At 37.1% G+C, this 20,713-nt stretch overlaps 1 protein-coding gene and 1 pseudogene across 7 annotated transcripts in view; one reads left to right on the top strand and one right to left on the bottom strand.

The window, feature by feature from the left end:
• The window catches only part of GRXCR1 (glutaredoxin and cysteine rich domain containing 1), a 306,510-nt gene that overhangs the window by 219,006 nt on the left and 66,791 nt on the right, over positions 1-20,713 (bottom strand). For 3 of the 7 annotated variants that reach the window (XR_003520592.1, XR_003520587.1, XR_003520590.1), the window contains exon 4: positions 6,524-6,586. The exons of the other annotated variants lie outside the window; for them this stretch is intronic. The gene's annotated coding sequence lies outside the window, so the exon portion shown is untranslated. The remainder of the gene's footprint in view (positions 1-6,523; positions 6,587-20,713) is intronic. 7 annotated transcript variants of the gene reach the window in all.
• Positions 4,023-4,809, top strand: LOC113924228 (annotated as a pseudogene).

Below are 20,713 nucleotides of genomic sequence, written 5' to 3'. Positions count from 1 at the left end.
TTCAGGAATTTTGCATCTCTATTTCACAAGGGAGAATGACTTTTAATCATCTGTTACAAAAAAAAAATCCTTGTTTGGTTTTAGCCTCATACAATATTAGCCTCATCAAATTATTCGGGAAGTGTTACTTGTTCTATTCTCTGGAGGGATTTCTACGGCTTTGGAGTTATTTGTTTTTTGATGATGTGTTATAACTTGCCTTTGAACTTATCTAAATCTGTTTTATTTGTCTTTTCTGTTTTGGTTTTCATTTTGGCTTTTTTAATAGGAAAGGGGCTAGATTTTTAAATACTGATCTAATTTCTTTAGATATTATCAGTCTATTAAGATTTTCTGGGTTTTATTTATACTTCATTTGGTTTTGCTAAGTAATTTTTTTGTGTGTGAAATTGTCCATTAGAAGTTTTTTAATAAAAGAGTGTTCATTCTTCACAGTATTGTAATTTTATTCTGTAACCAGAGATTTGTCTCTTTCTCTCCCTTTTCTTGGGTAAATTTCACCAGAGTAGGTACAGAATATATACCTTCACCCAATTAGCTTTTTTCCCCTCACAACTTGAATCAATCTGGTCAACTTTTTTGGCTTTATACAAAAAGGCATAAAATTGCCAAAAAATGATAGGCCTTTTGTTGGTAAACTACTAATATTAAACTTCTCAGTTATTAAGGTATATTTGTAATTATTCTGTGTTGAGACCCATAAAGAGCAACCAGTCTTTCAATTTTATGAAATAAATATCCAACTCTTCCTCATGGCCAATAATAGCATGATGTTTTCTTTTTAGAGTCTTCCTTTTTAAATTTTTACTTACAAGCCCTAAATTTCTCTTTAAGGTATTCCTTTGAGCTCTTTCTAGGGTCTCTACCTATCTTTTAAATTTGAGACACTGAACTTAATATTAGATTCTAGAACTACCCACTCAATGGTATATAAAATAAAAGAATGATCTTAAGAATCCAAATGCCCAATATGTTATTTTATTTAATACTGGTCTAGAATAAGAACATTACACAAAGTGGGTGAGTGGAGGCAAAGGTCTCCTACCCAGAGGAAATCTTTGTTCCAGATAAGCTTCCCATTGCCAATTTTCTTATTAAGACCTCAGACACTGTGTCCTCTGGCTGTTTACTTGTCTGCCAGCACATACGTCTTCCAGTTTTCCACAGCCCCCAAAACTCACAGCTTTCACCCAGTCCATGAAGATTTCCTACTTGTTTGTATTATAAAAACAATAAGGACACTACCTGAGATAACTTTAACTAATTAGAAGGATTTTATATTTCCAGTAAGTGTCTGAGCAAATGGACTCCAATGTCCATAAGACCTAAGAAAATTATGCCTACCAACCCTTTGGCTCTCTCTTCTTTCTCCCTTCAGTTCTGTGATGGCACACCTTAGCAGGTGTCAGATGAAGTGATTTTGTTCCTAGGACTGGTGGTTCTGATAAGGATGATAAGAACTAGTTATATCTTAGTTACCTACATATCCCTTCTTAGGGGGCAATAAAGGAACACATAGTTCTTTACACATGGAAGTCTCAACACCCGTTGAATGAATGAACTAATGACAAACAAGTGAAAGTTGGCAGTGAGTCTTTGGAATCACAAGGTCTAAGGTAAGTTTCTCTACTTTTCAGAAAATACAGATATTTATCTGTTTCTCAGTTTTTACTTCTGCTTCATGAAATTGCAATGATCTTAGTCATTCCCAGATAAGGGACGACTATTTTTCTTTCAAGGATAATTAACTCAAAAAAAAAAAAAAAAAAAAGTTCACAGAAGTAACCTAATAGGGAAATTGCTATTTGTTTTTTTTTTTTAATTATAAAGTGTGACAAGAAAATCAGCAATAAAAATAAAGAACTGATATATGCTACAACACAGATGCACCGTGAAATCATTACCTAAGTGAAATTTATATGAAATATCCAGAAGAGGCAAATCTACAGAGACAGAAGTAGCTTAGTGGTTACCAAAGTTGAGGGAAGAGAAAATACCACTAATGAGTATGAAATTTCTTTTGGAGGTAATAAAATGCTCTACAATTAGATTGTGGTAATTGTTGTACAAATCTGTGAATATACTATAAAGCATTGAATATTATACTTTAAATGGGTGAATGGCATGGAATGGCATTATATTTCAATGAAGCTGTTTTTAAAAAGATTAAGTGACTTATTCAAAATTACATGATTAGTTGGTGAAGCCAGAACTGTAATCCACATTTTCCCAACTAGAACAAATCTTTTCTCTCACTTTGCTGTTGTCTTGTGTGTTTCTGCGCCCTTATTTCCTAACAATCATTTCCTTTTTTTTTTGTCATTCACGTATTTATATTAAGTTCTCCTTATTTGTTCTCATTTCTTAATTCCTCAAAAACTCTCACACTGTCCCTGTCCCACTGTTAAGTGGCCTACATTTTAATGATCACAGTGCAGCTTTATTTTTTATTTGGCTATACCTCCAGGCGACGTCTGATACTATTGACCTATTAGTTTTACAAAAAGGCATAAAATTTCCAAAAAATGATAGACCTTTTGTTGGCAAACTACTAATATTAAACTTCTCAGTTATTAAGGTATATTTGTAATTATTCTGCATTGAGACCCATAAAGAGCCAAAAGGACATATGGAACTAAGCACATGAAACTTGGTTTCATGGAGAAGAAGACGACTTTAGCAGGATGTGAGTAGCAACTGGGAAACCACTGAACAAAAGAATGATTCTGTTGCTGGAATCTTATTACATTCATAGACATGAGAGACCTACGAGGGTTGTTTAACTTGATACTGTTACCCAGGAGATTGACTTACAGCTGGTGTGTGAGAAATGCCATTTTCCAGATAACTTCCTCTCCTGTTACAAAGTCTAGCTATGGCTTCCTGCGAAGTGCTGGATCTTCTCCATGTTCGAGTGTTTGAGACACTTATCTTTCCCGTCTGTGCTGGCTTTTTCCACTCATCTTTTTTTAATTTTAAGTGTCCTACTGTAGGAAGATTAATTCTTCTCTATTGAGTTCCATTCCTTTTTCAATATTTGTGCAGACATTGTGATATACCCAGCTGGGATAGAGGAAGGTGTAAGGTAAATAGTAGTTCATACTATACAAGAAAGTCATAAGATAATGCCTTTTTTTTCCCCCTCTCTGTAGGATATGACTGGATTACCTTAATCAAATTTAAGAAATAAAAATGGACATCTTGTCCACCATTGTCAATCACTAGGAATGTGATTCAATGTTATTAGCAGGTGGCTTTTTTTTTCTCTTTTCCAAATGAAGATGTCTAATGTAAATTATTACTGGTTTTTAAGTTGCAAACTAGGTTTGTTTTCATCATTTGAAATATTCTCTGGTGGCTTTAAGCAACTTTTATATACTTACTTTCCATAGTTATCATTTACTTTCCATTTGTCCAAATTATTTGGGTAAATTGTGAAATTTCTGTGGGAAAAATATGTTAATATTGGCAAGTTCACATTGGTCAACCTAACACATAGTAGTAAATAATAGTAGGACTTCCTTAAATCCACTGGGTGGTGATGGGGAGGTGCCAGGAGAAGGAAAGGTTAAATTGTGGAAAGTCAAGGGGGAACAAGGGAGAAGAAATAAAATTGGTCTGGATACAGACATAGGAGAAATAAAACCCAAGCTAGAGCCTTTATGCAACACTGTTATATTTCACATGGTTAAAAAGGAATGATTACATGTAGCAGACAATATTAGTTGCTCACCCCATAGCCATTCTCTCCCTTTTTCCTTGCTAACAAAACCCACTTGTTTTGGGGCTGGCAATATGCCCAGTTCCAAGGACTGGATTATGGCTAGTCTTATCGATCATGACTTTAATGTCTCCTCTTGATTCCTCCCTATTTGGGATGATGCCATGTCATAGTGATGCTTAGAACTTCAGCAACCATCTCGCCATATGATGCAAAAAAAAGGACAAAAATTAAATGTGCTGTTGAACCTTCCTGAGCCCGCACCTCTGCAGGAGGCCGCAGCCAGACCTGCGCCGGAACCATGTTTCGCAACCAGGATGACAGTGATGTCACTGTTTGGAGCCCTCAGGACAGGATTCATCAAATTGAGTATGCAATGGAAGCTGTCGAGCAAGGCTCAGCCACAGTTGGTCTGAAAACACATGCAGTGTTGGTTGCATTGAAGAGAGCACAATTAGAGCTTGCAGCTCAATCAGAAAAAAATTCTCCATGTTGACAACCATATTGGTATCTCAATTGCGGGATGTACTGCTGATGCTAGACTGTTATGTAATTTTATGCGCCAAGAGTGTTTGGATTCCAGATTTGTATTTGACAGATCTCTTCCTGTGTCTCGTCTTGTATCTCCAATTGGAAGCAAGACCCAGATACCAACACAATGATATGGCCGGAGACCATATGGTGTTGGGCTGCTTATTGCTGGTTATGATGATATGGGCCCTCACATTTTCCAAACCTGTCCATCTGCCAACTATTTTGACTGTAGAGCCATGTCCATTGGAGCCCGTTCTCAATCAGCTCGTTCTTACTTGAAGAGCCATATGTCTGGGTTTATGGAGTGCAATTTGAATGAACTGGTTAAACATGGTCTGTGCGCCTTACGAGAGACACCTCCTGCAGAACAGGACCTAACTACAAAGAATGTTTCCATTGGAATTGTTGGTAAAGACTTGGAGTTTACAATTTATGATGATGATGATGTATCTCCACTCCTGGAAGGTCTTGAAGAAAGACCACAGAGAAAGGCACAGCCTGCTCAACCTGCTGATGAACCTGCAGAAAAGGCTGATGAACCGATGGAACATTAAGTTACAAGCCAGTCTATATGTTTATTATCAAATCTTTAAGAATGCAGGAACATGTACTGATGACAATAATCTACACTTAGGAATGAGTACAGACGTGTTTTTCCCTAGCAACTTGTCTGAAACCATATAATGGTGTGAATTTTCTTTGAGAGGGTCTATATAATCATTTTCTAGAAAGTACAGGTATCTGTACTAATGCTTTTATATGAAGAACACAGTGTCTTTGTGGTTTTAAAGACAACTGTGAAATAAAATTGTTTCACCTGCCAAAAAAAAAAAAAAGAAAATTAAATGTGCCAAGGAACAGAAAGGTGAAAAGAAAGTGGGTCCTTGATGACATCACAGAGCTTATGAACTAGATGTACTGCCTCTTCCAGTACACTTTGCAATGTAAGAGAATTAAATGTCTCAAATGCTCACTTGGGTATTTAACTGTAGCCCTAGCATCCTAACTGAAACAGTAGCAAAGTACTTTCATGCCATCAAGAACATATATGATGTGAAGCATTATTTTTCAAATTAATTTTTTAATTAATTTTATTAATTTTCAAATAAAAGAAAAATATCTAAGCCTTTGATCAGGCTTAGATAATATAAGCCTTTCCTGAAGCTCAACTGTCCTACCTGAGTAGGAAAGGGAGTTTCTTCTCTCTGAGGTCCCCCTCTAGACAGCAGAGGTGAAAGACATAGTTAAGGATAAGCAATGGTACTTCTCTGGGTCCCCTCTGAGTCTTGAGGTACAATTCACAACAAGAACCATCCTATAAGAAAATAGTGGATGATTATTAAACTTTTAGAACTTTTCCTCAAGAAGACAAGCTGTTGCATTAGCTGATCTCATCCGATAATCTTATTTTTTAATTTATATTTCTGGTTATTGCTACACACAGCACAGAAGACATACCTGCGTACCTAAAAGGAGAGGGCACATTTCATATTTACAAACAGTCCTGGTTGCAGATCAGCGCTGGAGCCTGGGAATGTGTAGCTATGTTAATAGCACGCCTCCTATGCCCTCTGCCTATCCCCTAGTGGCACCCTTAGCCATACCCCTTTATTCAATAATGAAAGTAAATGGTATGAAAATGTGCCAACACACGAAATACTGTTTCCATATATCTGTCTTATTGGTAGAAACTTGAATGGAACATTAAAGGGCTAATTGGAATTGTCTAGATGAGGAGAGGATATTTACTAGCAGGTAGAACTGGATTTACAAAGATTCCAAGACAGCAGAGATGCAAGCAGTTGATTATGGCAGACATGAGGGAGCCACGTGAAGCAGGGGTAGCAGATGCGAAGGGAGGGACTTTCTGTCTGTACTGAAAAATTTAGCCCCAAAGGAGACAGCTAGATCTTGGGGGATTTTAGGCAGGGAAGCAAAAGATCATTCTGGCAGCTTAGGAGAGGATGAAGTGGAATGAAAGGAGTCTGGACGTAAGAAGAAAACAATCACAACAACAAAAAATAATGACAGTGGCAATGAGTATGAATCAAGAAATATCAAGAGACAGACTGGAGGACTTAGCAACCACTTAAACGTAAGGGTAATAGCACCCGGGAGGTTTGAGGATAACTCACTTCCTACAATCAACTGGGATGGAGAGTTATAACATCCTTTATAGTATAGAAGAAAAAGGAGTTGGGTTGTGTGCGAAGGGAAAGAAGGAGATAATAAATATACTTTTTATAGTGTCAAGTTTGAGGCACTCACGGTTTATTCAAGTAAAGCTATCCAACAGATCAGAGGCTCCCAGGCCTTTCAGGTTTCACAGACCTGCAAAATTTTCAAATAAATATGAGGAACCACTTTCAGACTGCCAATTCTTTCTTTTGCTAGGTCAGGATATGTTTCCTTAAAAAACTATCATCTACTTATATCGACGTTTCATTCTTATAAAAGGATATTTCAACACCGAAAATTAAGGTGTGAATCTTGATACAAAAGGCAATTTATTGAGGGCGCCTGGGTGGCTCAGTTGGTTAAGCAACTGCCTTCGGCTCAGGTCATGATCCTGGAGTCCCGGGATCGAGTCCCGCATCGGGCTTCCTGCTCAGCAGGGAGTCTGCTTCTCCCTCTGACCCTGCCTCCTCTCATGTGCTCACTCTCTCTCATTCTCTCTCTCTCAAATAAATAAAATCTTTTTTAAAAAAAGGCAATTTATTGAATTAAGGTAACTTGCCTTCAATTTAAAACTCAACTGAAGTCTTTTTTTTTTTTTTTCAGTTCTTCTTATACCAATGTAATTCTCATCACCGATTTACAATAGACCACAAACAGCACTTGACACTGATATAGATGACTACATATAGAGATTTGGAGCCCCAATAGAGAAGCTTTAGCTAAAGATCTGGAATCATAAGCATATTATTTGAACCAGACAAATAGATCATCAAAAGTACTATTTATTTGGCACTTTCTGTGTGCCAAGCACTATGATAAAGGCTTTATGTATATCTCATTTCAAAATCTCAACAACTCTAGGAGGTAAGAGAGGGTAGCTCATTTTTACAGTTGAGGACATTGAGACTGGAGATATTAAGTTACCCAAGATCACAAAGCAGGAACTGGCAGAGCTAATATTCAAGATTTCTCTAACTCGAAGCTCTGTGCTTTTAAGTGTGATGTTATACTGCCTCCCTGGAAAAAACATACAGAATAAGAAAGAGCATCAAAGATGGAACTCAGGAATACTGACACTCTAAATGCTTCAGAACAACAACAATAACAATAACAACAACAACAGAGCCTAGAAGAGGAAAATAAACAGGGCCATGTGAAACAAAGGAGAGAAGAATTTCCAAAAGAAATGTATTGTCAAAAGTGAAGGGTATTAAGAGGTACAAATTTCCAGTTACAAAATAAGTCACAAAGATGAAAAGTACAGCATAGGGAACATAGTCAATAATACTATCATGACTTTTCTGGTGACAGATGATAACTACACTTACTATGGTGAGCATTTTGTTATGAATACAGTTGTTGAGTCACTACGTTATACACCTGAAACAAATATAATATTGTATATCAACTATACTTAAATTTCTTTTCTTTTCTTTTCTTTTATTATGTTACATTAGTCACCATAAAATACATCATAGTTTTTGATGTGGTGATCTACAATTCATTGTTTTCATATAACACCCAGTGCTCCGTGCAGTACGTGCCCTCCTTAATACCCATCACCGGGCTAACCCACCCCCCTTCCCTCTAAAACCCTGTTTGTTTCTCAGAGTCCATAGTCTCTCATGGTTCATCTCTCCCTCCGATTCCCACCCCCTTCATTTTTCCCTTCCTTCTCCTAATGTCCTCCCTGCTATTCCTTATGTTCCACAAATAAGTGAAACCATATGATAATTGACCTTCTCTGCTTGACTTATTTCACTTAGCATAATCTCCTCCAGTTCCATCCATGTTGATGTAAAAGTTGGGTATTCATCCTTTCTGATGGCTGAATAATATTCCATTGTAGATATGGATATGGACCACATCTTCTTTATCCATTCATCTGTTGAAGGGCATCTCAGCTCTTTCCACAGTTTGGCTATTGTGGACTTTGCTGCTATGAACATTGGGGTGCATATGGCCCTTCAAGTCCTAGCAACAGCAATCAGACAACAAAAAGAAATAAAAGGTATTCAAATTGGCAAAGAAGAAGTGAAACTCTCTCTCTTTGCCGATGACATGATATTTTATGTGGAAAATCCAAAAGACTCCACCCCCAAATTACTAGAACTCAAACAGCAATTCAGTAATGTGGCAGGATACAAAACCAATGCACAGAAATTTCAGTTGCTTTCTTATACACTAACAATGCAACTGTAGAAAGAGAAATTAGAGAAACAATTCCATTTACAATAGCACCAAAAACCATAAGATACCTCGGAATAAACCTAACCAAAGAGGTAAAGGATCTAAACTTTAGGAACTATAGAACACTCATGGAAGAAATTGAAGAAGACACAAAAAGATGGAAAAACATTCCATGCTCATGGATGGGAAGAATAAACATTGTTAAAATGTCTATGCTACCCAGAGCAATCTATACCTTCAATGCCATCCCGATCAAAATTCCAATGACATTTTTCAAAGTGCTGGAACAAACAATCCTAAAATTTGTATGGAATCAGAAAAGACCCCAAATTGCCAAAGAAATGTTGAAAAAGAAAAACAAAGCTGGGGGCATCACGTTGCCCGATTTCAAGCTATATTATAAAGCAGTGACACCAAGACGGCATGGTACTAGCACAAAAACAGACATATAGACCAATGGAACAGAATAGAGAGCCCAGATATGGACACTCAACCCTATGGTCAACTAATCTTCGACAAAGCAGGAAAAAATATGCAATGGAAAAAAGACAGTCTCTTCAATAAATGGTGCTGGGAAAATTGGACAGCTATATACAGAAGAATGAAAGTCGACCATTCTCTAACACCATACACAAAGATAAACTCAAAATGGATGAAAGACCTCAATGTGAGACAGGAATCCACCAAAATCCTAGAGGAGAACATAGGCAGTAACCTCTTCGACATCAGCCACAGCAACTTCTTTCAAAATACATCTCCAGCGGCTAGTAAAACAAAAGCAAAAATGAACTTTTGGGACTTCATCAAGATAAAAAGCTTCTGCACAGCAAAGGAAACAGTCAACAAAACAAAGAGGCAACCCACAGAATGGGAGAAGATATTTGCAAATGACACTACAGACAAAGCACTGATTTCCAAGATCTATAAAGAATTTCTTAAACTCAACACCCAAAAAACAAATAAGTTAAAAAATCGGCAGAAGACATGAACAGACACTTCTCCAAAGAAGACATACAAATGGCTAACAGACACATGAAAAAATGTTCATCATCATTACCCATCAGGGAAATTCAAATCAAAACCACATTGAGATACCACCTTACACCAGTGAGAATGGCAAAAATTGACAAGGCAAGAAAAAACAAATGTTGGAGGGGTTGTGGAGAAAGGGCAACTCTCTTACACTGTTGGTGGGAATGCAAGTTGGCACAGCCACTTTGGAAAACAGTGTGGAGGTTCCTCAAAAAATTAAAAATAGAGCTACCCTATGATCCAGCAGTTGCACTACTGGGTATTTACCCCAAAGACACAGACGTATTGAAAAGAAGGGCCATATGAACCTCAACTATACTTAAATTTAAATAAAATTCTAAATGTCTCAGAGAAGGCAAAAATAAATTAAACATGTATAAAAAATTATATTTATATAAATCCAGGGGAAAGTTATACATGGCATCAACTTTTAATGAAAGTCCATTAATAATACTCCTCAGTCCTGCAGACCTTTGCACTTGCTCAGCAGTCACTCAATTAGTAGGATCATGAGCTTACTCTAGAACCCATATATCTAACACCTTTTGCAAACCTAAAGCCAACCTGAGAGGCTTAAACCTGAATCATCTGAGCTGTTAGATGAGCTATCATTTGAACTCCTCACCCTAATACTAAAATAAATTTTTCAGGATCAAATCAAATCATATTCAAATTTATACAATAATATCTATGTTGCCATCTAAGTACCTCTAACTAGAAACAGGTTTTTAAATGTAATTTATTTTTGCCACAATCCTATAGCCTCTGTTTTACAATTTCAATTATAAAATATCTAACTGGCACAAAGATTTGAAATGCAATTTCAATTTACTCTCACCAGGAGGCATTGGTGCATTGATACCATGGTTTGAATAATTGAGCCAATGCTTTGTATAAGATTAAGACAATCACTCTAAGTCCTAACACAGATTTTCAAATCATGAATTCTCCATCCCTATGTACCCGTGATAAATTATTACCTCTTATCTCCAAATTCATCCATTTTGCTTGCTCTATGAGAATGGATCTGGGCCCCTTAAATATTTTCCACTGTCAGCTACACAGTGTCAAACTTTGTCAGTAGAGGCTGCTGGAGAGACGCTGTAGGCAGAAAGCGTTTTGCTTCCTGGTTCTGAGGTGCTCGCTTGGCCGGCTCCTGCAGTGTGTATAGCTTCTCCAGAGCCAGCCTCCAGAAGTACAAAGATGGCAGCAATACAGACGCCATCACCACTTCCAGGCAGATTTGTAGCACTGCTTCACGGGTGACACCTCCTCAACTTTTCCCAGAGCCCTGGAGGGCAGAACTCTAGCCAGTTCCTGAGGGCAGATTTCCAGTAAATTCCCCCACAGTACCATCACAATTAGGTCACTGGGACTCTGACATCCAGTTAGGGCTGTGCGTTTTCCCATAGGGTTCAGATCTCAGCTGTGGAGTAGGAGGGCAGAGGGGGGTCTATTCCTTGGACTCTCTATCTCAGCTCTGGGTAGTAACTGCCTTTATATCTGTTTTATTGTATTCATTCATGTTCTCTTCTTACTAGCAAAACCCTCATTGTTCCAATGTCCTGTTGTAGTTAATAATTCTTTATATAAAACTTTCTCTGTTCAAGGTGCTGTAAGACATCTCTCCCTTGATTTGACCCAGACTACTAAACTTCTTTTTTATATCTACCTTTATTAAAATAATTAAACTAATAAACTAAACAAATAACAGCAACTCACTATAAACTTTGAAGGTGATAACATCACAACTTTTAAAGAAATAAAAGATTCACATTATACCTTTTGCGATAAATCTTAACTTGGCTAGTTCACCATGTTTCCCAAGATGGAGCTAGACACCCTCCCTGATGGGTTTTCCTTAACCTTTACATAGCCTTTATGTGAAAGGGGAAAGAAGAAATACAACTGAAAAACCCTGGAAAGACAGTTGAGAATGAATCGTGTTGCTAGAAGCCTGTGTATCTCATCTGTTTAAATTCTCGCAATGACTCAAAGAAGTATTATTATTTCGATTTTCTCTATGGGGGAATTGAGACCTAGAGAGGTTAAATCACTCACCAAAGACCATGCACCTAGTAAACGGTGGATATGGGATCCAAAGCCAGGTATGCCTGACTCCAAACTCCCTACATTTTACCTCAGAGAGCTTCCCAAGATGGATTTTTGCTTTTGTGGAATTGGCTCCCTCTTCTCTGTTGCAGACAGAGGAGGCTGCTCATTTGGACTGAACTGTTTGTTTGTGTTTTCATCCTCTTTGCCCTTAGAACAGTTGCTGTTTCTCTCTGTATGTCTCAGAAGAAAAAGAAAGCAAGAAACAACTACCTAGTATCCAACCATCATTGGGATCAACCAAAAAAAAAAGTTTTCATATGTATTTCCCCTCAAAAAGAAAGATTTTCTGCCATATGAGAAAAGGAGCAAAATTGTACCCTGCCTTTTCTTTTTCCAATCAAAATAGGTTATTTAGACTGCAATCATATAATTAAACTTAAGCCCTAGAAGTACTGGTTTATATTATACTAAAATAGCACATTTTTCAAGTGCTGAGAGAAAAAAAAAAAAACCTGCCAACCCTAAAAATTCTATACCTGGCAAAAACAAAAAAATCCTTCAGATATGAAGGCAAATTAAGACATTCTTAGATGATGGAAAACTAAGGGAATCTGGAGCTCTAAGGGTAGCAGACCTACCCTTAGAGAATGCCTACAGGGAATTCTCCAAACAGAAAGTAAATGACTTCAGAAAGGAAGAAATAACAATGCAATCGGTTAAAAAGGGGGGCAGCGGATATAACAGATTATACTTCTCCTGAGTTTTTTAATCATGTTTGATGGCTGAGGCAAAAACTATAATACTAATTGATGGGGTGCTCAATGTGCGTAGAGAAAACAAATTTTTCAAGTGGGCAAAGGAATCTAAATGGAAGTAAGATTTCTACACCTCCCCTAAAGTGGCAAAATGTTCCCAGCAGATTGTTATCACAGTTACATATGTTCATCATAAAACTAAAGCAACCCCTAAGAAAACAATACATCTAAAAAAGGTTCAAGAGAGATGAGGACCCTTCTATCACAAGTTAATGTCCATTAGAGAGAATCTACTTCAGAAAAAGCATTTGGCAGCCAGATGGACAGGATGACTCAGTCCACCGACCCTCTGTCTTCAGCTTCTCTCGTGCTTGAATAAAGTAGCCAAGAACTAGACTAGCCACGGTGGAAGACACAGACCTGTGCATGGTCCATGGGTCCACGGACCATCAGCTGGGCTCGCTCTTGCCAAAATGATCTTGCTATTGCCACGCTGAATGTCCAGCAGTAGAGAACAACAGTGAGTCCTCAGATGGTATTACCCTTCAGTAAGACCAACAAGAGAATGATACCCCGGAAAGAGTAATGTTCCATCCTGTCTGTGCTTGACCCACTCACTATTCCAGTTCTGGCTTTGCCTTTTCTGGTCACACTTCCCAGCCAGCACCACTACCAGGGGCTTGAAGAATGTCTAATTTAGTGCCCTGTATAAGTGCATAACATTACCATGAAGTTACATACCCACTGTACAGCGAAGGAGGAGCAAAAGTGGTCTTGTGACAACAACATCCATTGTTCCAACCATTTACTGTACCATCCACGCTGCCAACCCAATGAAAGGCGGAAATGGACTCTTAAGTGTGCCGCTGAAGGAGCAGCTTGAAGAGAACACCTTGAAAGGATAGGACCCTATCTTTTACAATTCAGCATACACCTCAATTCAATAGCCATTCCATAGTGCTCTGCCTGTAACAGTAGAATGAATGGTCTGGCTAAGAAGGGACGGAGTTAGAAGCAGTCCCACTCATTATCAACCCCCAGGAACCCACTTGGGGAAACATGCATACTGTCCCCACAATTTTAGGCTTTGTATAATCCTTCCACCACGGACACAGCAAGAATCCCACTCATCTTACAATTATCACTGCTTCCTGTTCACTTTGGGATCCTTACGGCAGAGACAAGCAAGCGAAGAAAAGAATTACTATACTGACGGTGATAATTGACCATGATAATCAGGAGGAACCGTAACTTCTGTGATAGATTAAGGCAAGGAGGAATATGCCGAGCACTTGGGTAAGCCATGTGACTTTCATTCTGTTATAATTGTATATGGATTGTCTAATTGTATATGTAAAGCACAGCAACCATGACCTGGTAAAGGCAGAGTCACCAGAAGGCTCACACCCTTCAGAATAAGGTTGAGGCCTCGGCATCCCACCAGGCGAACTGCACAGATTGGCCTAAGTCCTAATCACTAGGGAGAGGAATTTAGAATTGGTAGCAGAGGCAGGAGGTGATTCCTATTAGTTACCACCTCAGAACAAACTGCAGCAGCAGCAGCTAGAACTCCTCCCAGGAATACCCTTATAAGGTTTTCCAATCAGAATTCTGGAAAGGCTGTGCCATGACATTTGGATGTGTGAGCTCAAAGGATGAACTGTAAAGAATGCTATTGGTAAACCACCATCATTATGCAAACGGGGGGGGGGCAGCTTTTCCCCCAGCAACTATATTAGTTGATAACACAGCTACTCCTGTCTCTGGAAACGTCCTCACACAAACAGCACAGCCTTGCCTAATTATCTATGACCACCCCTCCCAAGGGAAGACCACTGCCAGTGACTGAGTCCCATGGGGTAGGAGAGACTTTCTTGTACAATTCGTCCTGCACAGCTTTCTGTGGGATCAAACAAGCCAGTCTCCACCTGAGCCCACTTTCTGGATCAGCATCTTTGTCTTTTTTTTTTTTTTTCTGTTTTAGCCTATTTTCCTCAATTCTCTTCACCTGTTTTTTTTTTAATAAACCACTTGAACAAGAATTCCTATCCCATGCCCTGCTTCTAAAAACTCAAGCTAAGACACTTGTGAGTCTTACAACCTTGCTCTGCTACATATGCTTTGGGAAACGTGATAGATTTCCATAAAATCTGACACTTGAAAGCAAAATGTTAAATTTAAATCTGTAGGTAACATAAACTCTGTTATAATTGGATACATTTCATATTACTTAAGTTAGGAAACCGGAGTTTATGGTAAATGTGATAAAACACTAATAATTCAAGACAGTAAGTAAGCTTCCTAGTTCTGCTTTGATGATATCTTTCCAAAATCTTCATTACTCTAACGGCAGGAAACATGCAATCACATAAAGAGCTTAACTTTAAAATTAGTTGGTTTGTATGCCAAGAAAATTGCAACAGCAGTCACCTACAACTGAAAGAAATGACTTTTGAAATAATTTTGACATAAAATTTATTCTGCTTATTTTTAATCATTATTCAGGTGATTTTCTCAAAAGTCCAATTTAAAAAAAACATTTTGCAAAACAAAGTCACAAATCAACATTTTACTGAAGAGGGAAATATTTCTAGAAATGATATATAATACAATGGATTCAAAAAACATTAAATTGAGGAAAAAACAAAAACACCACAGAGAATTTAAAATCTTAATTGCTAAATATAATAGTAGGAAACCTGGTGGGTTCAGCTCTTCTCTAGACAAAACACAGAGCAAGTGTATTATTTTTTAACTCTGGTTCTCCCAGACTAGAAATTTATAATCTAGGTGATCAAAATAAAATTATGGAAAAAAATGCTCCTATCACTATTAAGGAAATGTTATTAAAATTCATTATTCATCTTTCATAAATCTAGTATTTATCAAATTTCATTTTCCATTAGAGGGAGCTTCCAATATTTTGACAAAGTATGGTGATTAGCATTTAAATTAGCATGAAATCTTACCACAGAGTTTTGGTACAGAACATGATGGTACCCTACGTATTGAAATAATGATTTCTTTTCAAGTTCTTTAGCCTATTTTCCAAGGCCCTTCTAAGCTTTGGCCCTAATCAACCTTTATAAGCTTATCTCTGACAATCCCTGCATGGGCCCCATAGATCAACAAAACTGGGCAATTCGCTCTTCTCCAATAAATCCCTTATTTCTCTGCGTTTATTTTTTTACTGCAACAGAATAATTTCATCATCAAGCTCTGGAAGAAACTACTTGAGTTCAAGTTCCTCAGCATTATTTTGAAGCAAACCCCAGACATCAGTATCAATTGATCCATACATACTTCATTGTATATCTTTAAGTCTAAGAGCCATTTTTTTTTCAAAAGCAGCCATGATGTCATTTATCATCACATCTAAAATATTAACAATAATTCCTTAATATCATTAAAGAAGCAGTGTTCAAATGTCCCTGATTCTCTTACACATTTTAAAGTGTTTAGTTCAAATCAGGATTCAAATAAGAATCACACATTACACTTGACCGTGTGTTTCTTATATCTCTCAAGAATTTTCCATGGATTGAAAGAATAAATACTGTTAAAATGTCTACACTACCCAAAGTAATCTACACATTTAATGCAATCCCTACCAAAATACTAATAGCATTTTTCACAGAACTAGAACAACCCTAAAATTTATATGGAACCACAAAAGACCCTAAATAGCCAAAGCAATCTTGAAAAAGAAAAACAAAGCTAGAGATAACACAGTTCCTGACTTCAAGGTATATTATAAAGGTCTAGTAATCAAAACAGTATGGTACTGGCATAAAAATAGAAACATAGATCAACAGAATAGAATAGAAAACCCAGGAAAAAACCCACAATTATACAGTTAATCTTCAACAAAGAAGGAAAGAATATACAATGGGAAAAAGATAGTCTCTTCAACCAAAAGATGTTAGAAAACTGGACAGCAACGTGCAAAGGAATAAAAATTACACCATACATGAAAATAAACTCGAAATGGATTAAAGACCTAAATGTGAGACCTGAAACCATGAAAATCTTAGAAAAGAGCAAAGGCAATACTTTCTCTGACATGGGCCCTAGCAACATTTTTCTAGATATGTCTCCCGAGGCAAGGGAAATAAAAGCAAAAATAAACTAGGAAATAAAAAATAAATTGGAATTACATCAAAATAAAAAGCTTCTGCAGAGCAAAGTAAATGACCAACAAAACTAAAAGGCAACCTACAGAATGGGAGAAGATATTTGCAAGTGACATATCTGATAAAGGGTTAGTATCCAAAATATATAAAGAACTTATAAATCTCAACACCCAAAAAATAATCCAATTAAAAAATGGGCAGAAGACATGAACAGATATTTCTCCAAAGAAGACATACAGATGCCCAAAGGACACATGAAAATATGCTGAACATCAGTCATCATCAGGGAAATGCAAATCAAAGCTACAATGATATACTACCTCACACCAGTCAAAATGGCTAAAATCAAAAACATAAGAAACAGGAGCACCTGGGTGGCTCAGTCAGTTAAGCAGCTGACTTAACTGTGGTGTAGGTCATGATCTCAGGGTCCTGGGATGGAGCCCTACATGAGGCTCCACACTCAGTTGGGAGTCTGCTTGAGGATTTTCTCTATTCCTCTCTCTCTGCCCGTCCCCATGCTCATGCACACACTCTCTGTCTCAAATAAATCAACCTTTAAAAAAAAAAAAACCCACAAAATACAACAAATGCTGGCAAGAAAGTGGAGAAAAAGGAACCCCTTGTGCATTACTGGTTGGAATGCAAACTGGTGCAGCCGATGTGGAAAACAGTATGGAGGTTCCTCAGAATGTTAAAAATAGAACTACCCTACAATCTAGTAATTGTGCTACTGGGTATTTATCAAAAAATACAAAAACACTAATTCAAAGAGATACATGTACCTCTATGTTTACTGCAGTATTATTTGCAGTGTCAAAATTATGGAAGCAGGCAATGTCCATCAATGGATGAATGGATAAAGAAGATGTTGTATATATATATATATATATACAAAGCAATATTACTCAGCCATAAAAAAGAATGAAATCCTGCCATTTGCAACAACATGGATGGAGCTAGAGGGTATCATGCTAAGTGAAACAAGTCAGTAAGAGAAAGACAAATACCATACGATTTCACTCATATGTGAATTTAAGAAACAAAACAAATGAGCAAAGGAAAAAGAGAGAGAGAGAGACAGAAACCAAGAAAGAGATTCTTAATTATAGAGAACAAACTAGTGATTATGAGAGGGGAGGTGGGTAGGAGGATATAGGTGATGGGGATTAAATAATACACTTACCATGAGAAGCACTGAGTACTGTATAGAATTGTTGAATCACTATTGTACCCCTGAAACTAATATAACATTGAATGTTAACTATACCGCAATTAAAATGAAAAACTTAACTTAAGAAAAAGTATAATCTGAGTAAAAGTTGAGCATTTAAACTATGGGCAGGATAGAGGGGCGCCTGGGTGGCTCAGTCGTTGAGCATCTGCCTTCAGCTCAGGTCACGATCCCAGGGTCCTGGGATCGAGCCCCACATCGGGCTCCCTGCTCTGCGGGAAGCCTGCTTCTCCCTCTCCCACTCCCCTGGCTTGTGTTCCCTCTCTCGCTGTCTCTCTTTCTTTCCATCAAATAAATAAGTAAAACCTTAAAAAAAAAAAAAAAAAAAAAAACTATGCGCAGGATAGAAATGCAGCTGCTCCATAGGTGTGATTAGATACAGGGGCTAGAATGCCATAAAATTTCTCACTCCATCTCTTGCCTCTCCTCACTGTTAAATGTGTGTTTCTTTGTCTCCTTTTTCTCTTGGGACTGCTTCTTCTGTTCCCCAATCCATAGACTGCCTCATCTGATAGGGTCCCAAGAGTTATAAAGGTTTACCTATCACAGCTTTTTCCCCCCTGGAGAGATTATGCCATCACTTTGTCCCAAATCACCAAGTTCTAGGGATAGAACTCACTGGCCAACTTGGCCAAGGGTTGAAGTCAACTTGTAACATGGCTCTTTCAGAGGCACCATGTATACTGGCAGAAGGAACATTGTGACAATTAATAAAAGATATAACTAGTCCCATAGATACCCACTGCAATATCCCAGCACAAGGCCTTAATACTATGAAACTAAGGGTAAATTGCTTAAGCACTCTGATACTGAAATTCCATGTATGTAAAATATGGACAACATTGTTCCTATTTTCCATCCAAGGTTTCTGTGAGAAACAACAGAATGAAGATTCTAATAACACTTAGTAAACTAAAAAGCAAGATAAATAAAAAAGAAAGATTATGGTGATGATGATACAACACCCCAATATCACAAGAGATTTATCTTCCTCTGTATACTTATTTATGGGTCATATAAATAGTAACACATAGTAAACCATGGGATTCTCTTGCCAAATATTGCTCTCATATGTAAATGTCTTGTCTGTTTCCTCAGCCACATAGTACATGTTATGAGAAGAACTGTAATCTAAGTAGGGATTGCAAACTGGTGACCCACAGATGTGCTTTGTCTTAAATGCCCTTGACTGTCACACTTTCTCTAGAACACACAATCAAGCCACCGCTATTAACTTACTTGACTCTTGAAACCTGTCTGGCCACTGAAGTCTTTTGAATTTGTGACCCCCAAACAAGAAAGAGCATAGACCACAGAGAAGAAAAACTGTTACTTTAAATGCTGGTGGCAATAATTCTTTAAAAATGTTCTCTGGTTAACAAAACAATTGGTAGTCCATTATGGTTAGGGATTTTTTTTTTTTTCTCCTTCATAGTATATATATCTGGCTATCCACCAAAGTGTTAACAGTGACTGTGGTGGGGAAATCAGATCTTTTTCCTACTGAAATAGTAGGATCTTTCTTCCAAAAACTCTACTATTCTTATAAGAGCAAAAATTATAAGTTATTGTTTAGGAAGTGAATGAGTAAACTTGGCCCGGCAACTCATGGTCTATCACTTGGCCTACAGCCATCTTTTTATTGATTTCCCTGGTTCTCATTCCACTCTGCCCTGGGCTATTTGAAAAGCTGCAGCTAAAACCCATCCTCTGTTTTGACCATTTTCTGCCCAGTCATTTTATGCTTCAGCAAAATTCTTACTGTCTTCCTTAATGGACCTCTGGGAATGAAAGAACAACTTCAATAAAAGTACAGTGAATAATAAAAGTACAGTGAATTAAATGATGGGACCAAGCCAGTAACAAAACTGGCTTGTCCTAGATTCTTAGAACATATTACATTAGCATAGCCCCTCAAGGTTTTAACATATTCTGATGCATATTATTTAACAAATAGGTGTTTACATTTATCAAATGCTTTTTCTGCATCAATTTAAATAGTCACTTGTTTTGTCTATTAATAATGGTGAATTCTCTTGACATATTTTCTTGTGTTGAGACTTGAATGCATTCCTGGGATGAACTTGATCAGAACAATGAATTATGGTTTAAGAATCAAATGTTTCATTTCAACTAATATTTAATTTAGAATACTAAAACATGTATCCATAAGTGAAACTGGCTTGTCAGTTTTTTATTGCCTTTATCTGATATTGGAATCAAGATTGCACTAATACCATTAAATAAGCAGATAGTGCTTCTTATCTGGGGAAAAAAATTGTAAGATTAGTGTTTCCTTGAAAATTTAGTAGAAATTCTGTGTGAAACAGACCAAGGGCTATAAAGTTTGGGTGGCAGGGAGGTCTTTTTTGACCATTTAATGCCTCTACTGCTTTTGACCTATTCAATTTTCCTAATTTGGGCATTTTATATTTTTCCAAATAGTTTATGACTAAGATCTTGTCAGTTATCAAGTATATTCTGATTCAGTTACTCATAATATTCTTTATTTAAAATCTGTTATATCTGTAGGTATTTTTCTTTTTCATTGCATGTTTCTGTTTTCATATTGTTTTTTCTTTTTCTTGCTTGGTTTTGCCACAGACCTTTAGTTTTGTTGACATTTTTATTATTTGTAATTATTCATTTTAAAAATTTCTTTTTTATTGTTATCAATTCTTCTTCCTTGTTTCCTTTGGTTGGTTTCTTTGTATTTGCTCTGCTACATTTTCAACATTTTAAAACTTTGTGTCTTGGTAAATTTATTTGAAACTATACAATTCTGTAAAGGACTATGTTAGCCATGTCTTACAAACAGTAACTTGTGAGGTTTTATTGTTAAGTCCTAGAACTTCATAATTCCCTTCATGGTCCCCTTTGC

This window comes from Zalophus californianus, chromosome 2 (genome assembly GCF_009762305.2).
Source record: "Zalophus californianus isolate mZalCal1 chromosome 2, mZalCal1.pri.v2, whole genome shotgun sequence".
Classification (NCBI taxonomy): Eukaryota; Metazoa; Chordata; class Mammalia; order Carnivora; family Otariidae; genus Zalophus; species Zalophus californianus.
Note: the sequence above shows the minus strand (reverse complement) of the source record. Positions and strands in the feature narration are given on the sequence as shown.